General features: G+C 44.3%; 1 pseudogene; it reads left to right on the top strand.

Moving 5' to 3' along the window:
- The first annotated feature begins 3,115 nt into the window (after positions 1-3,115).
- Positions 3,116-22,978, top strand: LOC131984464 (uncharacterized; annotated as a pseudogene).
- Positions 22,979-23,755: the final 777 nt, after the last annotated feature.

The following is a 23,755-nucleotide window of genomic DNA, read 5'->3' as shown; positions in this document are numbered from 1 at the left end:
AGTACCCTGAAAAGCGCAATATAGATAAAATGTATTATTATTATTTATTATTATTATTATTACAGTAGGCTAATGAGAATACGTCTATTTCTTATTCACACACACACACACACACACACACACACACATACACACTCAGACAAACACACAAACACACACACACACATGCATGCACACACAGTCAAACTTGGAAATTAGGCCCCAATTTTGGTATATTTGACTAAAATTGACCAATAATAATGAAAAAATATGAAAATTATACATCAATGTGTTGGTCATGAGTTGCCTTAAAAGGTGAATAAAAAAAGTTGGTAATATTTTTGTTCTACATGTCCTGAAAACAGTCTTGTTTCATGGGGTCCCTGTTGACCCCTGAGGAGGATGGGTGTATAGTTGACAGGAGGACTAACGAGGGTTAAAAGATGCTTTCTGAATTTTTGCTGCCAAATGATCTCAGAGGAACCATTAATAAAACAAGAAGTGAAGTGAGGATGGAGAGTTTTTAATTATTGGAATTCTTAGAAATCGAGTGCTGCCTGTCAGTTTGCTGGTTTATATTAATCTAAAATAGTCATGTGTGGGATTAGAACACTGACATGAATCACAAACGCGTAATGAGACCCGCTCACGCACAAATCAAACATCCACATGCGCATATTGTTTTAGCTCCACAAACAGCACACGTCATTATACATACACGTACAGTTCAAGGTTGTAAAAAAAAACTTTGGCTTGGTTGAATTAGTGCTCCGTCAGCACTTGTCTAAGGTTAGGGCCAAACCAGTTGTACCAGTTCCTGGTTGGGCCCTAAAAGACAGTTTAAAGAGGAAATAAATGCTGTAAATCCTGGTTGTTTGACCCGTCCACCTCCCCTCCCTCCCACCCTGAGTGCAACGTCCTGGTTTTATAATCCGCCTCGCCGCCATTCAGACCAGAGAACATTCTCCACAGACCATACCTGGCAGGTATTTATGTCCCTTAGCTGACACCCTTGTTAAAGTTTGGCTGATCAGGTGGGAGAGGCTGGCAGGTGGAGCGGGAAAGAATACTATTGGAATGATCAGCAGGGTGCTGAACTCTGTTATCTATTATCTGTACTGTTGTTATCTCCACGGCCATGAAGGCCATTTTTTATGGTTTGGTTTATTATCGATGACAGTGTAAGGAGTGGGTATGGAAATATCAAAAAGGAACAAAGGTTTCTTTTAATATGTATCAGTTGTAAATATATTTTAAAGTCATACATTTAAGAACAGAATTAGGAAATTATTTGATTAATCTAAAAACTAAAAGATGATTGAAGCCAAAGTACTAAATCAATAAAAGCACAGATTGGGTCCTTTAAAGCTGGAAAATGAGAATAAAATGTTCAGTCTCTCTGAATTTTGAGGAAAAATGTAATTGAAGAAAACATTTCTCAGGTTAACTTTAGCTTCTTTCATTTCAACGTTTTTCTATCAAACCATATGAATACATCAAATAAATGTGCAGTCTTTACATCAAATACATTTTCAGTTTTTTCCTCCAAATCTTAACATTTTAAAGTATCTCCTCATTCCTGTTTGAAAGTGTTCTTACCTGTGTTGTTGGTCTCTGATGCTGAGGAGGAAGAAAGCAGAAAACATGTTATATATCAGCAGAAAGAGGAGGGACACACCTGTAGTCACGTGGTTTCACAGAAACAGATTCTGGTTTCACAGAAACAGTTTCTGATTTCACAGAAACAGTTTGTGATATATTTGACTAAAACTGACCAAAAGTAATGAAAAAAATTTGTAAATTATATAACAATGTGTTGGTCTTGAGTTGCCGTAAAAGATAAATAAAAAAGTTGGTAATCATTTTTTCTACATGTCCTAAAGCCAGTCTGATGTCATGGGGTCCTTGTTGACCCCCGAGGAGGGGGTCAACAAGATGGACCAAAAACATTTGGTCCATCTTGTGAAGCTCCATACGACTCTATGAGAGAATGCAGTGTGAGAAGCAGCAACACCAGAGGACTGCCTGCTTCCTTGATGCATGTGACAGTTTAATTATGAAATAATAATAAACAAATATGAAATAATATAAAATATATTCTGTATTATTATATTAAAAGGGCCATTGTCTGTATATATATTTTTAATTGTATGGATATGAACTTGTAAGTAACTGTAAGTACATGTGTGCATGTGGCTCAATATTTAATATTTTATAAATATTCTTTATATTAATATTTTTAAAGTATTATTATATTTAAATACCCACCATATATTCTGTATTACATCATATGTACAGTATATTTGTTCATATTTTATCATTATTGTATTCCATATGTTTTGGATACTTGTCTTCATGGGCTTCTAGGCCTGTACTGTGTTGTGTATGTGCTCGTGCACGAGGTCACGTGCACGTGGTCACGTGCATGTGTATGTGTGACAGTATGAATAGACTACACATACAGATGTGGGGTATGACCTTTGACCCAAAAATATTGTGTTCATTTGGACTCTAGTCTCAATAAATGTGTTTTAATGTGAAACATGATGAATCTGTTTCATTTTCTTTAAAGCCCTTTTTCTCTAAACTAACGTTTGATAACAGTGGAACTTTGGATGAGCATATCTCATGGAATATTTGGCGTAGAAACATAATGTTGGTATTGACATGAAGCTAAGAGTCTCCTCTTTATATACATATCAACATCTCTAAATGTGTTTCTGGCTCAATGTGACTCATTTTGATGGAGCAGGTCACAAATAAAGTATGTGTATCAACATTTATATAACAACAAATATATATGTGTGTGTGTATGTATATATATATATATATATACACACGTGTATATATATATATATATACACGTGTATATATATATATATATATATATATATATATACACTTGTATTTATATATATATATACACATGTGTATTTTTATATATATATATACATATATATATATATATACATGTGTATTTATATAAATGCAAAAAAAAACAATTTTTCCACAATTTGCACACATTGTATTCAACTTAATTGTATAACTTGTGTTTCCACTCTTTCAGAGTTCACTATCATAAAATGTGGATTAAACTGCAAGGCAGCAACACACCATCATTAATAGATCCCAGTTCATGAAACATCTATCATCACATAAACCTTCAGTGACCTTGGCCCCTCAACCCCACCCAGTGACCTCGGCCCCTCAACCCCACCCAGTGACCTCGGCCCCTCAACCCCACACAGTGACCTCGGCCCCTCAACCCCACCCAGTGACCACCAGCCCCTCAACCCCACCCAGTGACCCCGACCCCTCAACCCCACACAGTGACCTCGGCCCCTCAACCCCACCCAGTGACCACCAGCCCCTCAACCCCACCCAGTGACCACCAGCCCCTCAACCCCACCCAGTGACCCCGGCCCCTCAACCCCACACAGTGACCTCGGCCCCTCAACCCCACCCAGTGACCACCAGCCCCTCAGCCCCACCCAGTGACCCCGGCCCCTCAACCCCACACAGTGACCTCGGCCCCTCAACCCCACCCAGTGACCACCAGCCCCTCAACCCCACCCAGTGACCCCGGCCCCTCAACCCCACACAGTGACCTCGGCCCCTCAACCCCACACAGTGACCTCGGCCCCTCAACCCCACCCAGTGACCACCAGCCCCTCAACCCCACCCAGTGACCCCGGCCCCTCAACCCCACACAGTGACCTCGGCCCCTCAACCCCACCCAGTGACCTCGGCCCCTCAACCCCACCCAGTGACCACCAGCCCCTCAACCCCACCCAGTGACCCCGGCCCCTCAACCCCACAGAGTGACCTCGGCCCCTCAACCCCACCCAGTGACCACCAGCCCCTCAGCCCCACCCAGTGACCACCAGCCCCTCAGCCCCACCCAGTGACCCCGGCCCCTCAACCCCACCCAGTGACCTCGGCCCCTCAACCCCACCCAGTGACCACCAGCCCCTCAACCCCATCCAGTGGCCTCGGCCCCTCAACCAAAACCAGTGGCCTCGGACCAGGATCCCTGTCAGCTGCACACAGTAGCCCCAGCCCCTCAGGACCAAACAGCAGCACCAGCTTCATCTCAGCAATACAAGAAAAAAATAATAATCGTAACTTGTCCACACTGCAAGCTGCAGCTCAGTAAGAAAAATTTTAAAACCCACTTCTGCAGAAAGCATTCACCCATTTTTGAAGTAGTCTCCAAGGATAGGTACCTGGCATCTGAATGTATTGATTTTAAAAATGGTATATCCGCCGTGGAAAAGACATTTTCTGGTCCAGCAACACCAATCCACGTTGTAAAAAATTCTTGGGGACCAACACAGAAAATCATGTGTGAGGTTGAGCAATGTCAACTTAATGCTGACTTTGCAGTAAGGTGTGGGATGCTGTCTTTTGAATGTCAGCATTTAAAATCGTTGTTGTACTGCCCTCGCACAGACAAAACACCTGTATGTTTGTCAGAGGACGCCTTGTTGACAATGGTCAAGAGGAGCACAAGGCCAGTCTCATACAGCGACAACACGAGGCAATGCTGACGGTGTACCCCTGTCTGTCAAGCTGACTGTCGGTGGGCCGTCAACCAAATTTCATATCTCTGTGTACGAGCCCAAGGTGTCCTACTACAGTAGGCTTGGAAGGGTTGTGACGGCATATGACAGCTGGCATTGTCCTTGCTCAAAAGCAAGGCAATCATGCATCTACAAAGCAATTGCTAAATGGCACCTCTTCACCACTACAAGGGACCTGTTTAGGAGAGTGAAGTCTATAGATTTAGAGGGAACCCTTGGGGAACCCTCAGCAAACCACAGAGCAGGACACAAGTGAAACAAAAGAGTTGGATTATCCACCAGGTGAGAAAGGTATAAATACCTCACTGAACACAAAAAACTACCTGCTGAACTTCTTCAGCCTGTCGTACAGCAGTCAAGGGATGCAAATGTACTGGAAAGCTTTCCAAAGCACCTGGTCCCAAAAGAGGCCAGATGCCATGATTGTGACAGCATACTACGCGACCCTGTATTGATCACGGCCAAATGGAGGATTGTTACAAGCACTGGTGTAGTTGAAGGTCAGTACATGATTCCCACATACAATGAATAATAATTTGAAATTGTTCTACTGTTATTTTTTTAGGAATATCAATTTACAGGAAGGCATGCCTGAACTGCAGCACGATGTACAGGTACCAGGAGTGGGAAGATGGCATCCACAATTTTGATGAACACTTAATGCTTTCTCTGCACTTGTGTCTGATGATACGGAATGCCTTACAGGTGAGAACATATCCATTCAGAAATATGTTGTGTTTGTTGAAATATGAAGGCTACTAAAAGTTAAAAATTATAGCTGTCAAAATGTTTCCACCCAACTCAGCCTCTCCAGCCAAATATACATCAGTAAAGCTCATTTAGACATAAACATATGAACATACATAAAACAGAGATCCAGGTGCACACAACATGCTTTGTTCACGCAAGCAAACATTTATAGAAGCACACAGAAACATCCACATGCACACAAAACACAGATAATACACCCCGGCACTGGGTTAAATAAGAAACTGGCCCAGATAGCTTGTAAATAGCATGCTTAGCAGATAAGACGATAATATAGAGTTCAGAGGAAATAATGTGGTGAGAGTTAGCTAGTATCCCTTTATGAGGCTCTCTCGAGGGACTACGTAGCTATTTGTATGACAAATTGTGATTAAATAATGTAAACCTGAGTGATCTATATGATGTTATATGTATAATCAAAATGCTGCAGAGATTTAACTAAAATGTGGAGAAGTACTGGAAGACAGGAGAAGTAAAATAAGGCCTAGATAAGAATGTTAAGTTTGTGCCAGAAAAAAACACCTGTGATCTTTCGCCAGAGATGCTTATTAGAGTGCTTGTCCCGGAGAGCTGATAAGAGCAAGGTTACCCAGCTGGGCAAGAAGCAGCATTAACAGTGCTAAAAATAAGTAGCAGATAATGAGTGAGAAATAAAAAAATAAAAAAAGGCTCTGTGCATGACCAACAGAGATCAAAACAAGTGGCAGAGGATGAGTGAGAAATAAAAACATAGAAAGGATCTGTGGGAACCTACTAATGACTCAAAATCATAGTGAATAAAGTATAGAAAGGCTCTATGGGAACCTACGAATGACTCAAAATCATAGTGATAAGGTAATGCCACTTATGTTGAGTATTTTCAACCCCTAAACATATTGGTGTCTCACTGCCAGGAGATGAGGTAATGCCACCTGCACCTAGGGGGGCGGATATTAACTGAATAAAATGATGTTTGGAGCAGCCCCTAGGAGGAGAAATCTAAAGAATCAACAAATTTTATTGGTGGAAAGGTCATAATGAATATTTATGATAGGATGGACATATGTGTGTGATTTCTCTATAAAACCTCATGTAAGTTTCATTTCGAGTTAGAGAGCTTATGGACTGCACCTTATGTGTATTATATTTGTTCTCTCCACTTTTTATCGATAATAAAGTGTTGTCACAACATCTTGGACTCCTGCTTGAAGATTTTTGAGACCTGTTAGAGAGTTTTTTTGAGCTGTTTTCCAACTGGGCTTTTGAATAACTGTTAAAGATAGAGAAGTAATTTTTTCCAATTTGACTCCTTTAAAAACTGATTTATGAGCTATTTGACCTACAACTTGGACCAGCAAATTACACAACATTTTGGCGAGCCAGCCAGGAGGGAAAAGAATCCAGGAGGCGTCCGTCACCAGAGGCGTCATCTCATCCTGTCGTCAGAACCACGGGCCCACTAAAAATCAAGGTAAGCAGAACGTTGTCTCTGCAAATTTGATCAAAGTGGTGTCTGAGTGACAGGTGAGGTCCGCCCAGGTGAAGGATTGCTTTCTAAACTGTGATTCTCCCCTCTTGAACCCAATCTAATTTGAATTTATTAACCCAAGTTAACCATTGCAGGAGATAACAGAGATTTTGTGGCAAACCATGTTGTCTGTCTAAGTAACTGTGTGTGCTGTCTATTTTACGTTCGTCCAAATCTGTCTGCATGTCTCAAACCATGGCGCGGAGAGGATGAATAATTGTGATCAGATACTGTTTAATGTTTGCATTGTAATCTGGTTGCTGGCAGCAGCCGCGTTTGGCGGAGGTCTAATTTGGCAGGTGCTGAGACAGTGATAGTTGAATAGATAAGAAATAGTAAGTCATAAAAAAATAGAGAGCTGTGTAAGTGAGTGATTGAAGTTCTTAATGTTGAGTGTATTTGAGAACACCTTTTTAAAAGGAATAAAGGGTCTGACGGTGAGCACTAGATACAGTTGTTAATGTTAGGGAAGTGTATTTAATAACGTACTTGTGCTAAAAGAGGTTGAAAAGAATAGTGTGAGAAAGGGAAAGAATTTTGATAGAAGTATAAGGAGTCAAGGCAGGCAAGACTGTTGGTGTTTTATGTTATGAGGAATAAGAAAAGACGTCTCACTACCCAGCGCAGGTAGCTAAATGATTTGAGGAACAAATCATTTAAAGCATGCGACTGTCCAGCGGAGGCAGCTACCGTCAGAGTGCACGGTATTCCTAGGAACCCCACTTTGATTACAGTAGGGGTGGTACATAGGCATGTAGATAGTGGCAGGCAAGCCCAACTAATTTTTCTCCTTGCTCTTGTAGTTTAGTAATGTGCATATAGACGCTGTTTGAGTGTATATAAACGCTGGTTTGAGTTAATAGCAAGCCTGCTGGAGCCGGCTGGCTGAGAGGGCGAGAGAGGAAAAAGAGAGAGCAGAGAGATAAGACATACACACACACACACACACACACAGGGGAGAGATAAAAACCGCACACACACACACATCCACATCCACCCTGACACAACTGCTTAAAATACGCACACACATTTGTATAAATCTGACTTTTTCGTTTGAAGGAGCAGAAAGGATTGAAAATTTACAGCCCATAACGCGTCAGTTTATTACGGAGCAAATAACCTTAGGAATTCTAACTCTTCTGAGCTTCCTAAATAGGTTCTTAGTGGAGCTATTTGGAGAGTAGTTGAGAGTTGGAGTGAAAATTAAATGATAAATACATATAAATATAAATATATACATATAAATAAATAGAAATAAATAGGTTCTTAGTGGAGCTATTTGGAGAGTAGTTTAGAGTTGGAGTGAAAATTAAATGATAAATACATATAAATATAAATATATACATATAAATAAATAGAAATAAATAGGTTCTTAGTGGAGCTATTTGGAGAGTAGTTGAGAGTTGGAGTGAAAATTAAATGATAAATACATTTAAATATAAATACATACATATAAATAAATAGAAATAAATAGGTTAAAGAAGGTAAAATACACAATAGTACAGTAAGAGGGTATAAAATAACCCAAAATAGTGAAATAAGGAGGAGTAAGAGAATATATGGCCAAAGATCGAATGAGTAGTGAGAGTGAAGATGAAAATTAACCCCTGAACATATTACTACTGAGGGAGACATTGAAACCCATGGTATCAGAACTCATTTTTTGTTGGAACGGTCATATATTGACGAATACGGCATAGAGCACTGGCAGACAGAACAGAAGATCTGTCAAAAGTTGTGGCACCTCACTCAAATTCTTAATCTAATCCAAACCAAAAAGGAATTTCCTGCAGTGTTGTAATAATACGTAGAATCTGGGCCCCATACACCCTAGCCACAATATTAGAGAGTTTGTGCCAAAATCCCCAAATTACAGGCACCTCCCGTTGCGCCCGTGGCTGAGCATTCCTGACGATTTAACCATCGCAGGAGTATACAGGGGGGCTGTAGATCCACGGTTGGACATCAGGATCGTCCCCAGGAGAGTAGAGTGGGACACAGGAAAGTTTGAATACATAGTGAAAACCCGAGCCGAGGACAGGACTGAGAATTTGCGTTACAACTTCCCCCAACGGTGGAAAAAAGTCAAAGTTGGAATAACTGTTAGCAAAATAATAGTTCTTATCAGAACAAGAGAAGAGGGACAGCCAGAACTTACTAGGCAGGATACGGGAGCTAAACAAGAGATCATGGGCGCTAAAATGATAAAAAGCGGAGGATTGTTAACCCCAGTAGAACTAGTAATAAGACAACACCCGGATTATGCCAAACAGATCCAAAAGTGCATGAAGAAGTGGAACAGACGTACAAATGGCAGACTGTGCTGGCCCACTAACGGGACGTTCGAAGCAGCATGCTGTAGAGAGGTGGAGGCCAACATCAAGCACTATAAGGCCAAAGACACAAGTAACAGCAGAGAAGGGAAACAGGCCAGAGAAAGAGAGGTGCTCAGCTGGTTCAGAGAAACAGTCAGACAACACGTCAAACAGATGCCAGCCATGATGGATAAAGAGGAGACGAAACAACAGACCACGCCTGCAGCACCTGGGGAGATGACTCAGCCTCCACCATATGCGCCCCCTACAGTTCAGCCCATGATCCCACCTGTAGCTCTCACCACTGCTCAGCCTCCTACCGCTCCCCCTGCTGGCCCATCCGGGACAGGACAATATCCACTAAGGGCACAGGGAGATACCACTGAAGGACAACTGATGGGAAAATTCACAATTAACTGGAACACACAACCAAATGAAGAAGTATCTGGAGAAGAGGATAAAAAGAGCATGACCTCCAGTGACATTGTCCGAAATAAGGTGAGAAGATCTGGCAACAAGGCACACCACACTGAAGCTGAGCCTGACACAGTGTGCTCCAGTGATGACTCTTCTGACACAGAAAGCAGCAGCTCCGAGGGAAGAAGAAATAAAAGAGATTATCAGGCACGTTTCTCCCGTACCAACCACAACAAAAAAGAACCTGGCAGTGATCAGAAAATACCCCCATCAACCTCTTGGGACGAGACATTTTGTGCCCGCTGAAAGCGACAATCATCTGCACAGACAAAGGCCTGAAACTGGACTTCATAAAAGAAAAAACATCCGGAATGATGGTGATGCAGTGTGCTAAAGAAATCAGCAAATAACAGCAGGTCCAGCCTACAGTGTATTGGCTCCAACTACAAAATCCATCACACCTTGAAGAAAAATGGCAGAAGTGGAGGATGTTTGTTGAGAAACAGCTGCCTCCAGCACAGGTGCCACGATTGCCGTTGCACTGCACAATGATGTTTGATGACAAACAACAACATCAAGATTACAGAACCTGTTGGACAGACTTGCTGTGTCAAATAGCTCCTGTGCACATAGCTTGTGAAGACATATACATTGGACCACAAGGAGCGGCGGCAGCCGTTAACCTGAATGTGTGTGGGCGTGATTTAAGAGACTGGTTTGCTGTGCCTAACTCTGCCCCACATGTTACACTCATGACAACCAAAGGCTATGAGTCACACGATCTGGGACCAATGGTGAAGGCAGCGCAGCAAATAGGGGAATGGAAATTCACAACTGACACACATGTGCAAACATCCCTTAATGGACAGTTCATGAAGATATCTGTGCGCACCTACGAAGACGTACAACCTGTTCAGGTGCTGCTCAGTGAAAGGCCGCCTACTCAAATGCCACTTTCAGAAAAACATTATGAACTGTTAGGTAACATACCATCCGGGTTGTGGTCAAAACATAAAACTGATGTAGCATTAGTAAAATCTGCACAACCAGTAAAAATAAAAATAAAACAGGATGTTACCCTACCGTACAGGAAACAATATCCTTTGAAACCACATCAAGTAACAGGGATAGAAACAACAATCAAGGGCCTGGTAGCAGCAGGTGTGTTAAAACCAACCAAAAGTCCCTGTAACACTCCTATCTTTCCTATAAAGAAACCAAGCTCAGATGACTACAGACTGGTGCATGATCTACGCGCCATCAATGCAGTGGTGGGTGCAGAGATACCTATGGTACCAGATCCACACACATTACTTTCAAATATCCCTCATGACGCCTGCTGGTACACAGTCATTGATCTATGCTCAGCATTTTTCAGTGTGCCATTACATCCCGCATCACAGTTTCTGTTTGCATTCACATTCAAAGGACAACAATACACATACACACGCCTCCCACAGGGATATGTCGAGAGCCCATCGATTTTTAACAAAGTATTGTCAGATGATTTACAACACGTAAATGTCACTAGCATCGTTTTGCAGTATGTTGATGACTTGTTAGTTTGTAGCACATCTCAGGCGCAGTGTGAGCATGACTCAGTCCTGGTCTTGCAGGCTTTAGCAAAGGGGGGTCACAAAGTAAGTAAAGACAAATTACAATTTTGTAAGCCACAAGTTGAATATCTAGGCAGGCAACTGTGTGGCAGCAAGCGTGCTATTGCACCCTCCCAGATCGAAGCAGTGACAAAAGCCCCTAAACCACAAACGGTGGGGCAAATGCTCTCCTTTCTGGGGATGGCGGGGTTCAGCCACCCGTGGATCTGCGACTACGCTATTAAAACAGCCCCGTTAAGAGGTTGATACGAGCCGCGGGTCAGACAAACAGCCCAGCTACGCTACAGTGGCATCCTGAGGCAGAGGGAGCTTTTGAAGCCCTTAAAGCAGACATGCGAACAGCGCCAGCACTAGGTAATCCTAACTATGCTAATGTGTTCCACTTATATGTTGCAGAAAAAGCAGGTTATGCGTGTGCGGTTCTGATGCAGGACACTCCCAGTGGTAAGCAACCATTAGCATATTATAGCACCAAGCTGGATAACATTGAAACAGGTCTTCCTCCATGTTATCAGGGATTGGCAGCAGCAGCTTTTGCCTTTCAGAAAGCGTCAAGCATCACAATGGGACACCCGACTATTTTGTATACGTCACATCAATTACATGCACTAATCACAAGTCCCAGATTTGTTTTGACACAGGCTCGACGTACAGGCTATGAGGTAATCCTTGCTGCCCCAGAGCTTACAGTACAAAGATGCACCACAATCAATCCTGCCACCCGGATGGTGACTCCTGTAGACGGGACACCACATGACTGTCTCCAGACAACAGATGAGTTCATGAAACCACGTAAAGATCTAGATAATCAACCAATAACTGCTGAAATAACTCTGTTTGTGGATGGTTCCTGTTTTAGAGATGCAGTAGGAAACCACGCTGGTTACGCCATAATACAGTTGCAGTCTGACGGCTCTTTCTATGAGGTACAAGCCACTAAACTTAACCAGCCTTGTTCAGCGCAGCTCGCAGAAATCAAGGCTTTGACTGCAGCATGTCACTTGGCAGCAGGTAAGACCCTAAATGTATATACAGACTCACAGTGCGCCTATGGCGTGTGCCATGTTCATGGCGTCACATGGAAGCAAAGAGGCTTTTTAAGGGCAGATGGCTCTCCAGTAACTCATGGGGAAGCTATTTCAGCTCTGCTAGAGGCCATACACCTCCCTAAAGCACTTGCTATTATCAAATGCCCGGCCCACCAAAAAATTGACTCCCTGATAGCCAAAGGCAACAATTTAGCAGATGAAGCAGCTAAACGTGTAGCTACGCCCACATGCATGGGACCACTTTTAATGGCAGAAGATCTGGAACCTATAACAAACATAACATCTCTAAAAGAAGCACAGGAAAGACCCGGTCCGTGGTCACATCAAATATGGATCAAAAGAGGCGCAATTAAAATCCAAAATAATCCAGACCCACATAAAAATGGCCTCTGGCTCAGTGCACGGGGTCATTTTGTCCTCCCACCGTCATTGGTACCAATTGCCATTCAGGAAGCGCATGGTCAAGACCATGTCGCAAGGGGGACATATTGAGACGACTGCAAGCAGTCTGATGGTCACCAATGTTGGGACACAGAGTTGATAGATGGATAAATGCATGCACAGTATGTAACACAAATAATGTCAGGAGAGCGTTCACGACGCCGTTAGCACATGTTCTGGTGCCTGAAGGGCCATTTCACCATCTACAAATGGATTACATAGATATGATAGACAGAAAGAACTGTTACAGGTACGTTCTTGTGGTTGTGGACAGGTTTACCAAGTGGGTGGAAGCAGTTCCAACAAAAGGTCCAGATGCGCGGTCAGCAGCTAAATTTCTGTGAAAAGAAGTTTTTCCACGGTTTGGAATACCAGATGTAATGAGCTCTGACAATGGTCCGCATTTTACAGCTAATGTGATGAAAATTGCCATGAAAATGCTAGGAATTAAGCAGAAATATGGCTGTGTGTATCACCCTCAGTCACAGGGACAAGTAGAACGAGCTAATGGAGTTTTGAAGAACAAAATCACAAAAATTATGGCTGACAGTGACCATAAACTAAGCTGGGTGGAGGCGTTGCCACTTGCTTTGATGAGCATGAGAACACAGGGTAACAGACTAACCCACCTAACACCGCATGAAGCTCTAACAGGGAGACCGATGCCGGTCCCCTTTTACAGAGGACCCTATGAGGGGCCTCCGCTTGAACAATATCAACATGAATTCACCTATTATCTGAAACATCTAACGCAAATATACAAGGCTATCTTCCAACAGGTCAAAACTGTGATAGAGGCTAAGGCCACACAGTTCCCACCACTTCCCTCAGCAGGCGTGGCTCCCAGGTGACCCTTCTGAGCAACGGATGTCTCAGATGCGCGACCCGTCTCCTGCGCAGGGACCGAGCATGCTGCAGGTGCTGTTGGAACCACCCGCACCACCAAAACCAGGGCCAGGGAATCATCAGGTAAGACCATCCAAGTCTACTGCCAAAACTCCCCAGCACATGCAGCAGCCAGTGGCCCAGAAGTCTCTACAGCGCCAGTGGGAGGAGCAAATGATGATTGGAGAAGGAAGGCCGGCAACTGAGGATACTGACGAGTCCACCTCATCGGACGAGGAGGAGAAGGAGGCCAACTACGCCCCACTGCCGCAAGGGGAGGGAGCAGAGGCATTGGCAAAAATGACCATGACGGCATTCTCCAGGTACCTGAAGGGCCGTACCCCTGAAGAGGTCGCCAACCTCCGTAAGGAAAGGGCCAGAATCAAGGCCCGGATCAACTGGGCAGCAAATCGTGACCGCCTCGAAGCGGCTGCAGCACAGAAGAGAGTGTGGGCTAGCAACAGGAAGACGCTGGAGAGAGCATGGGCTGTTGAAAGAGAGGCAATGAAACAGGAGTGGGCCAGTGAGCGGGAGAGATTGCTGGCCAAATGGAGGTACGAGATGGAAATCCGGATTGACAAACAAATCCTGGTGAGGCGCCTCCTACGTGAGCTGGAAATCTACAGACGCCACACTCGGGAACTCTCCCCTAATGCGCCATGTCGTGTGGCACTAACTCGGGCATTGGCTGATATGATCACCGACGAAGACAACTTGCCCACTCACCGCAGCCCATCACCCTCATATACACCCACCACTCCTATCCGCTTACCAAGCCCTGATGGGGGACCCGGGGTCCCTATCCTCTACTTCTGAGGCCTTCCTCGACCTGATGAACACTGAGAACCCCACCACCAGGCATCACATGTAACCTCTCCCTGGTGGTGGCAATCCACTGCGCGTCTGGCACATGGAGCAAAAGATCTTCATCTCAGCAGATTTAATTTCTTTTTACTATGGTATAATCATGTTTACTTTATATGACTCAAAATGTGTGATGTATTGTAGCTCCCTTTTGGAGATTTCATAGTTTATGTGATGAAGTTAGTCAAACACTGGTAACGGAAGGTTTTAATTGTCACATTACATTATCTACTGTATCACCGCACCAAGATTTGTGTGAAAATATATACTGGACCAGTGTGCTGGAACTATATATCCTGTGTGACCTCGTACATATACTACTGTAACGCTAAAACGCTTAGGAAACGGGTTTAAGGCTTGCACCTAGTCCTTGCGAGAGCTGGCAAAACTCCCACTTAAGCCGTAAAAATGGATCCTTGTCAATAGTGATAAAGTGAACCCAGTAGTGTGGCTACGGCCATCTTTAGACGGCGACATTGCTGAGATGTGACTAATTAAGTCACAAAGGGGGGAATAATGTAGAGTAAATAATGTGGTGAGAGTAAGCTAGTATCTCCTTATGAGGGTCTCTAGAGGGACTATGTAGCTATTTGTATGACAAAGTGTGATTAAATAATGTAACCCTGAGTGATCTATATGATGTTATATGTATAATCAAAATGCTGCAGAGATTTAACTAAAATATGGAGAAGTACTGGAAGACAGGAGAAGTAAAATAAGGCCTAGATAAGAATGTTAAGTTTGTGCCAGAAAAAAACACCTGTGATCTTTCGCCAGAGATGCTTATTAGAGTGCTTGTCCCGGAGAGCTGATAAGAGCAAGGTTTCTCAACTGGGCAAGAAGCAGCATTAACAGTGCTAAAAATAAGTAGCAGATAATGAGTGAGAAATAAAAAAATAAAAAAAGGCTCTGTGCATGACCAACAGAGATCAAAACAAGTGGCAGAGGATGAGTGAGAAATAAAAACATAGAAAGGATCTGAGGGAACCTACTAATGATTAATTAGTCTGGTCGAGTGTGGTCTAGTCTGGTCTAGAGCAGTCTAGTGCGGTCTAGTCTGGTCTAGTCTGGTCTACAGCGGTCTAGAGCGGTCTAGTGCTGTCTAGTGCGGTCTAGTCTGGTCTAGTGTGGTCTAGTCTGGTCTAGAGCGGTCTAGTGCGGTCTAGTGTGGTCTAGCGTGGTCTAGTCTGGTCTAGAGCGGTCTAGAGCAGTCTAGTGCTGTCTAGTGTGGTCTAGTCTGGTCTACAGCGGTCTAGTTTGGTCTGATGTGGTCTAGTCTGCTCTAGTCTGGTCTAATGTGGTCTAATGTGGTCTAGTGTGGTCTAGAGTAGTCTAGAGTGGTCTAGTGTGGTCTAATGTGGTCTAATGTGGTCTAGTGTGTTCTAGAGTAGTCTAGAGTGGTCTAGTGTGGTCTAGTATGGTCTAGTCTGGTCTAATGTGGTCTAATGTGGTCTAGTGTGGTCAAGAGTGGTCTAGTGTGGTCTAGTATGGTCTAGTTTGGTCTAATGTGGTCTAGTCTGGTCTAATGTGGTCTAGTCTGGTCTAGTCTGGTCTAATGTGGTCTAGTGTGGTCTAATGTGGTCTAGTCTGGTCTGATGTGGTCTAGTGTGGTCTAGAGTGGTCTAGTGTGGTCTAATATGGTCTAGTCTGGTCTAATGTGGTCTAGTCTGGTCTAGTGTGGTCTAGTCTGGTCTAGTGTGGTCTAATATGGTCTAGTCTGGTCTAATGTGGTCTAGTCTGGTCTAATGTGGTCTAGTGTGGTCTAGTCTGGTCTAATGTGGTCTAGTGTGGTCTAGTCTGGTCTAGTGTGGTCTAGTGTGGTCTACTCTGGTCTAGTGTGGTCTAGTCTGGTCTAATGTGGTCTAGTCTGGTCTAATGTGGTCTAATGTGGTCTAATGTGGTCGAGTGTGGTCTAGTCTGGTCTAGTGTGGTCTAGTCTGGTCTAATATGGTCTAGTCTGGTCTAATGTGGTCTAGTCTGGTCTAATGTGGTCTAGTCTGGTCTAATGTGGTCCAGTGTGGTCTAGTCTGGTCTAGTGTGGTCTAGTGTGGTCTACTCTGGTCTAGTGTGGTCTAGTCTGGTCTAATGTGGTCTAGTCGGGATTCGGTGCGGAGAGGACGCTGGCGCGTTTGGCTGCCGCTTCTCCCTCCAAAAAACGTTTGCCCTGTTTTCGACCCTCGCCCGAGTGTGTCAGAAACCCTTACCCTGTGCCACTGGAGGCTACCCCCAGCTCGACCACTGCTTGTCCCGGTGTGGCTGACCATCGCCTGGTACGACAACTAGCCTCCAGCTTTCCGCCGTCGCTGCGACCACCGCCGCTGCCGAAGGCATCCACGGTGCGGTTAGCCCTTAGCCCTTGCTGGCTAGGACCGCTGCCTTCCTGCATCGAGCCTGGCTCCCAACCAGGTCCAGGCTCGTCTTTCCATTAACGATGCTGCGGTTGGTCCTGCTCTACCTGCTGTCTTCTCACCACCTGTCACAGCCATCCACCGGCTCCTTCAACCCGACCATGGCTCAACGCTACACAACCACGCAGCTCCTCCGGCTGAATCATCAATCGCCTCCCGCTACGGAACTCATCGCCGCAATAAAACACTTCGGACTTCTACGACGCCGCCACTACATCCATAGAGGCTCCCGTCGCAAGTTTCTCTACAACTCCACTGCAGCAAACAGTATCCCATCTCTCTGGACCGACTACAGCTCCCGCACTTCCGCATTCCGTCACCACAACAACTCACCACGTCATCAGGAGAACCACCACGTACATGCCTTCAACCTTCGCCCGGTAGCAACTTCCTCCATGCAAACTTCAAAACAAAAGCCTCTGAAAATAGCCCTGTTCAACACAAGATCCCTCAACAATAAAAGCCTCATCTTAAATGAATTCATCACTGACAAACAACTGGACTTCCTCTGTCTGACCGAAACCTGGCATAAACCCTTGGAATATTTCACACTCAACCAAACCACACCTACTGGATATTCATACATGGACAACCCACGCTCTAAGGGCCGAGGAGGAGGAATTGCAGCCATACACCGTCAAGACCTCAACCCTCGGCCACTCTCCATCACTGCTGCACCATCTTTTGAACATCTGGCATTTAAACTCCCCGGTCCAAAACCCCTCATCATTGCTATCATCTACCGTCCACCCAAACCCAACCCAAACTTTCTGTCAGATTTCTCAGAATTCTTCACACAACTGTCTTCACTCTCCCCATCCATCCTACTCCTAGGTGACTTTAATATCCACATTGACTCCCCTGACTGTAAAAGTACAACAGACTTTCTGGACATTCTCAACTGCTTCAACCTCACCCAACATGTAAATTTCCCCACCCACCGCCGTGGGCACATTCTGGACCTGGTTTGTTCCACTGGCCTCAATATTGACAACCTCTCACACACTGACCTCACCATCTCCGACCACCTGACCATCATCATGGACATCAACATTCCCAGCCCCCAACCCAAACAAAACCGCACTATAACCTTTCGCAACCTCAAGTCTCTCTGTCCAACCACCCTCTCCACATGCATATCCAACACCATAGCTGACTCTACCCTCCCTGAAAACCCAACTCCAATAGACCTCGTCAACCTGTACAACCACACTCTGTCCACCTGCCTCAACCAGTTTGCTCCCATAAAAACAAAAAATGTCTCATTCACTCACTCTGCCCCCTGGTACACTCCCGAACTTCACCAACTAAAGAAACAGCGCAGAAAACTGGAACGCCTACACAAGAAAACTGGACTCACTGTACACTACCAAGCCTACAAAGATCATATCCACCAATACAAGTCAGCACTAAACGAAGCCCGTTCCACCTTCTACTCCGGCATCATTCACTCTGGCTCCTCCAACCCCCGCACTCTGTTTTCTACAATAAACAAGCTCCTCAAACCCATGGACCACATCTCACACTCCTTCACCCCGGAAAAATGCAATAACTTTCTATCATTCTTTCACTCAAAAGTTGACAATATACACAGCCAGCTTGCCACCTCCTCCTCCGTCAGCCTCAACCCACAACTTTCATCTCCTTCACTAACAGACCATTGTCTTTCTTCCTTCTCACCCATAACAGCATCTGACCTCTCCAATATTTTCTCAAGCATTAAACACCCCACCTGCCCCCTGGACCCCATTCCCTCCATCCTCGTCAAAGCTTGCCTCCCCTGTCTCACCCCACTCATAACCAACATCATAAACTCCTCCCTCACCTCTGGTACGGTTCCCTCCTGTTTCAAGCTTGCTGCCATCACACCCATCCTCAAGAAGCCCGGCCTGGACCCTGATAACCCCGACAATTTCAGACCCATTTCAAACCTCCCATTTCTCTCAAAAATTCTAGAACGTTCTGTTGCCGCTCAACTCCAGCACTACCTCCACTCCAATCAACTCTACGAAATATTCCAATCTGGCTTCCGTACCCACCACAGCACCGAAACCGCTCTACTCAAAGTGACCAACGACCTCCTGCTCGCCTCTGACTCCGGCTCCCTCAACATTCTCCTCCTCCTCGACCTCAGCGCCGCTTTTGACACCATCAACCACACCATCCTCCTCAGCCGTCTGCAATCATGCATTGGTATCACTGGCTCAGCACTCTCCTGGTTTAAATCCTACCTCTCTGATAGATTTCACTACATCTCCATCAATAACTGCAAATCCCATATCATCCCTGTCACACATGGTGTCCCCCAAGGCTCGGTGCTTGGTCCCCTCCTATTCATCCTGTACATGCTACCCCTCGGTCACATCATACGCCACCATGGACTACAATTTCATTGCTATGCAGACGATACTCAACTCTACCTCTCCACAAAAACCATCACTCCCGCCACTCTGCTCACCATCACAAACTGCCTCACCGACATAAAAACCTGGATGAACAGCAACTTTCTCAAACTCAACTACAACAAATCAGAAATCATCGTCATTGGCCCCAAATCCCGCCTCCCCTCTTCCCAGGACTTCTCACTGAACATTGATGGACACACAGTCACCCCCTCTCCCTCTGTCCGAAATCTCGGCGTCACCATGGATCCAACTCTCTCCTTCAAATCACACATCAAGAACATCACCAAAACATCCTTCTTCCACCTCCGCAACATCTCACGTCTTCGCCCAATCCTGTCCTCCTCCGCTGCAGAAACATTAATTCACGCTTTCATAACCTCCAGACTGGACTATTGCAACAGCATTCTCTACGGCCTCCCCTCCACCAACCTTCAAAAACTGCAATATGTCCAAAATTCAGCTGCTCGTTTACTCACCCACTCCCGCTCCAGAGACCACATCACGCCCATCCTTCAGCACCTTCACTGGCTCCCTATCCAGCACAGAATCCACTTTAAGATCCTGCTCATCACCTACAAAGCCCTCAATAACCTTGCTCCCCCATACCTCACAGATCTGCTCCAACGTCACGCCCCCACCCGCAACCTCAGATCTTCAGACGCCAACCTACTCACCCCCATCACCAGGACCAAGCACCGCACCATTGGCGACAGAGCCTTCTCCACTGCTGCCCCAACCCTCTGGAACTCCCTCCCGACTCACATCCGCAATTCCGACTCCCTCCATGCCTTCAAAAACCAACTCAAAACCCACCTTTTCAAAATAGCTTACAATACCTGAACTCATAATCTCTCATCTCTGTTTAGTTGTTTTCTTCTGTATTTTTGTGTTTGTGTGTGTCTAATTTCCTGTCATGTAAAGCGACTTTGAGTGCCTTTAAAAGCGCTATAAAAATTTAATGTATTATTATTATTATTATTTATAATGAATATGTATGATAGGATGGACATATGTGTGTGAATTCTCTATGAAACCTCATGTAAGTTTAATTTCGAGTTAGAGAGCTTATGGACTGCACCTTGTGTGTATTATATTTGTTCTCTCCACTTTTTAATCGATAATAAAGTGTTGTCACAACATCTTGGACTCCTGCTTGAAGATTTTTGAGACCTGAGAGAAGTAATTTTTTCCAATTGGACTCCTTTAAAAACTGATTTATGAGCTATTTGACCTACAACTTGGACCAGCAAATTACACAACAACACATTAGAATTTGATGATGTATTTTCTGTATGATTAAGTATGTTTTATCTGCTCAGCTTAGGCATTTGATGGCTTACTCAACACATGTTACAACCTACCAAGGCAAGCCCAAATAGATTTTATTGGAACTTATTTCCAAATGTCAGTGTATCAAAGTGATAGTTAAAACGTATGAATCATACTAACATTGGATTGTACCTGTTTTTTTAATCATTGTTCCAGGCACATACTGCTGTCAGCAGAGTCATTGAAATGATAGAGGAAACAGAGAGAGTGTCCTTCCCAAACAAGGACAGGGTTCTCCAGGCATATCTCCATTTTGAGGCCCTTACTGATCATGATTACATGTTTGCATGTGTATGTATGGATACCATCCAACAATGGCTGTGATGGACCTTCACAAAAAAGGTGTCTTCAATATGCCTGGTAAGTTTTGTAAGCTGTTATTTTACATAATGCATACATTCCGTGCTTGCATAATAGCTCATCTCTCTGAATTACAGTGAGCTCAACATAATACTAAATATGTATGAACTATGCCCTTGTATAACAAGATCTGGAATATTCCTCATCAAATTGTTTTGAATTTGTTAATTATTTACATTAAAATGTATTTTATAGCAGCATGTACTTTCTTATAGCATAGATTTGTAACTACAAAATATTGTTTAACAGTCAGTGAAATCCAGAGCCCACCTGAAGACTATGATGGTCATGTCAACATCAACCAATTTTGGGATTCTGTTGCGACAGGAATGCTCAGTCGGGGTTTGATTCCATGTAAGTCATGCTGCCTTTTCAGAAAAATAATCTAATGTAAAATATAATGCGTGAAATTTAGTGAAAAGTGGTCTACTAACACTACTTCACAATTGTTTCTAAAGCTGGTCAGAAGAACCCTTTTGTTGTGCCACCGAGCTACCACTACTGGTCACCATGGATTGGCCCACAAACCAGACAGTCAAATGTTGTCCTGAACACAGAATTTGAGAAAATCCAAACACCAGAAATTTCTGATGACAGTGATGACCAGCTGATAACTGAAGAGCGGCTAGGTGATGAACTCCTCAACTTAAAGGTGATTCTGATTGAATTTTGATTCTGATTGATGGAATTGCATGAGAAGTGCACCTCTTAGAACTGACAAAAAAAGTATGCTTTATCATCAACATTGGTTTACAAATTAATTTTCACAACAGGTAGAGGAAGTAAGGGCACTGTGCAAACAGTGTGGCTTGGACAGCAAAGGCTCCAAGATGGACCTTGTTCTAAGACTTCGTGATGATGAGAAGATGTCCAATAGGGTCACCTACAACAAAGTGTTTCAGAAGGTGTCGGGTGCCTCTGGTAAGTAAACATTGTAATTCAATTTAATTTGTTGTGTTAAAAAATGGTTTACAGTGTCATTATGAAGCTATGTATGTTGACATAAATTAAATTAGTCCCCCAAAAATCAATATTAATTAATTAATTATTTTTTAACTAATACTTAGTTCTGTGTTTTATAGGTGGTTGGGCTGTAATCAGTTGTCATGTGGGGTTGTGTGTTCTGTCAAATTTAATCTCAGAGCAGAGAGTCCACGTGATTACATGGATCTTCTGCTGACATGGAAACACTTCCCCAACATAACAATTTATGATTACGCAATGGGACTGGCATTGCATGGCAACCGGAGACAGCCAGACACATTCCATCCTTTTCAAGGAAGGTTATTAGATCCCAATCCAGACAACATCAAGCAGGCTTCAGAGGGCAAGCTTGGTGTAAATATGCCGTGGTTGAAGCACCCAAAGTTTCCAGCAGACAACAGTGGCCTTTTAACAGGGAAAAACTCCTTTAAAACCCTTTTAACAGGGAAAAACTGCTTAAAAACCCTTTTAACAGGGAAAAACTCCTCAAAAACCCTTTAAACAGGGAAAAATTCCTCAAAACCCCTTTTTACAGGGAAAAACTCCTCAAAAACCCTTTTAACAGGGAAAAACTCCTTAAAAACCCTTTTAACAGGGAAAAACTCCTCAAAAACCCTTTTAACAGGGAAAAACTCCTTAAAAACTCTTTTAACAGGGAAAAACTCCTCAAAAACCCTTTTAACAGGGAAAAACTCCTTAAAAGCCCTTTTAACAGGGAAAAACTCCTCAAAAACCCTTTTAACAGGGAAAAACTCCTTAAAAACCCTTTTAACAGGGAAAAACTCCTCAATAAACACTTTTAACCGGGAAAAACTGCTTAAAACCCCTTTTAACAGGGAAAAACTCCTTAAAAACCCTTTTAACAGGGAAAACTCCTTAAAAAAACCTTTTAACAGGGAAAACTGTCTGGAGTCTGGATTTGAAAAGTGGCAAAGAGTCAATGGTGCGGAGGCCAGGAGGGAGATTGTTCCAGAGCCGGGGAGCAGAGCGGCTGAAGGCTCTACTGCCCATGGTGACGAGGCGGGCAGGAGGGACAGAGAGCTGGAGGGTGGAGGAGGAGCGGAGTGAGCGGGCAGGAGTGGAGACGTGGAGGAGGTCCGAGATGTATGGTGGAGCCAGGTTGTGAAGCGCTTTGAAGGTGATGAGGAGTATTTTGAAGTTGATCCGGTGTTTTATTGGAAGCCAGTCGAGTTCTTGCAGGATGGGGGTGATGTGATGAACGGTGGGAGTCCAGGTTATGATGCGTGCGGCAGAGTTCTGGAGGAGCTGCAGTTTCTGGAGGGTTTTGTTGGGGACACCAAAGAGCAGGGAGTTGCAGTAGTCAATCCGGGAGGTGACAAGACTGTGGACGAGGATGGCAGTGGTGTGTGGAGTGAGAGAGGGACGGAGACGAGAGATGTTGCGTAGGTGGAAGTATGCAGACCATGTTAAGTTATTGATGTGAGTGAAAAGAGAGAGTACTGTCGAGGATGACACCCAGACTCTTTACCTGAGGGGAGGGAGGGACAATGGAGTTGTTGATGGAGATGGGGGAGCTGTTAGATTTGGAGAGGGTGGAAGAGGTGCCTACCAGGAGGACTTCAGTTTTAGAGCTGTTAAGTTTGAGGAAGTTGGATGAGAACCAAGAATGAATTTCTTGAAGACAGAGGGTAAGGGAGGTCGGTGGAAGGGATGAGAAGGGTTTGGTAGAGAGGTAGAGCTGGGTGTCATCCGCGTAGAGGTGGAAAAGTATGTTATGTTTGCGGAAAATCTGACCGAGAGGGAGTAAGTAGATAATGAAGAGGAGGGGCCCCAGGACAGATCCCTGGGGCACACCGGCAGGAACAGGGAAAGTGTGGGACTTGT

Source organism: Centropristis striata, chromosome 14 (assembly GCF_030273125.1).
Source record: "Centropristis striata isolate RG_2023a ecotype Rhode Island chromosome 14, C.striata_1.0, whole genome shotgun sequence".
NCBI lineage: Eukaryota > Metazoa > Chordata > Actinopteri > Perciformes > Serranidae > Centropristis > Centropristis striata.
Note: the sequence above shows the minus strand (reverse complement) of the source record. Positions and strands in the feature narration are given on the sequence as shown.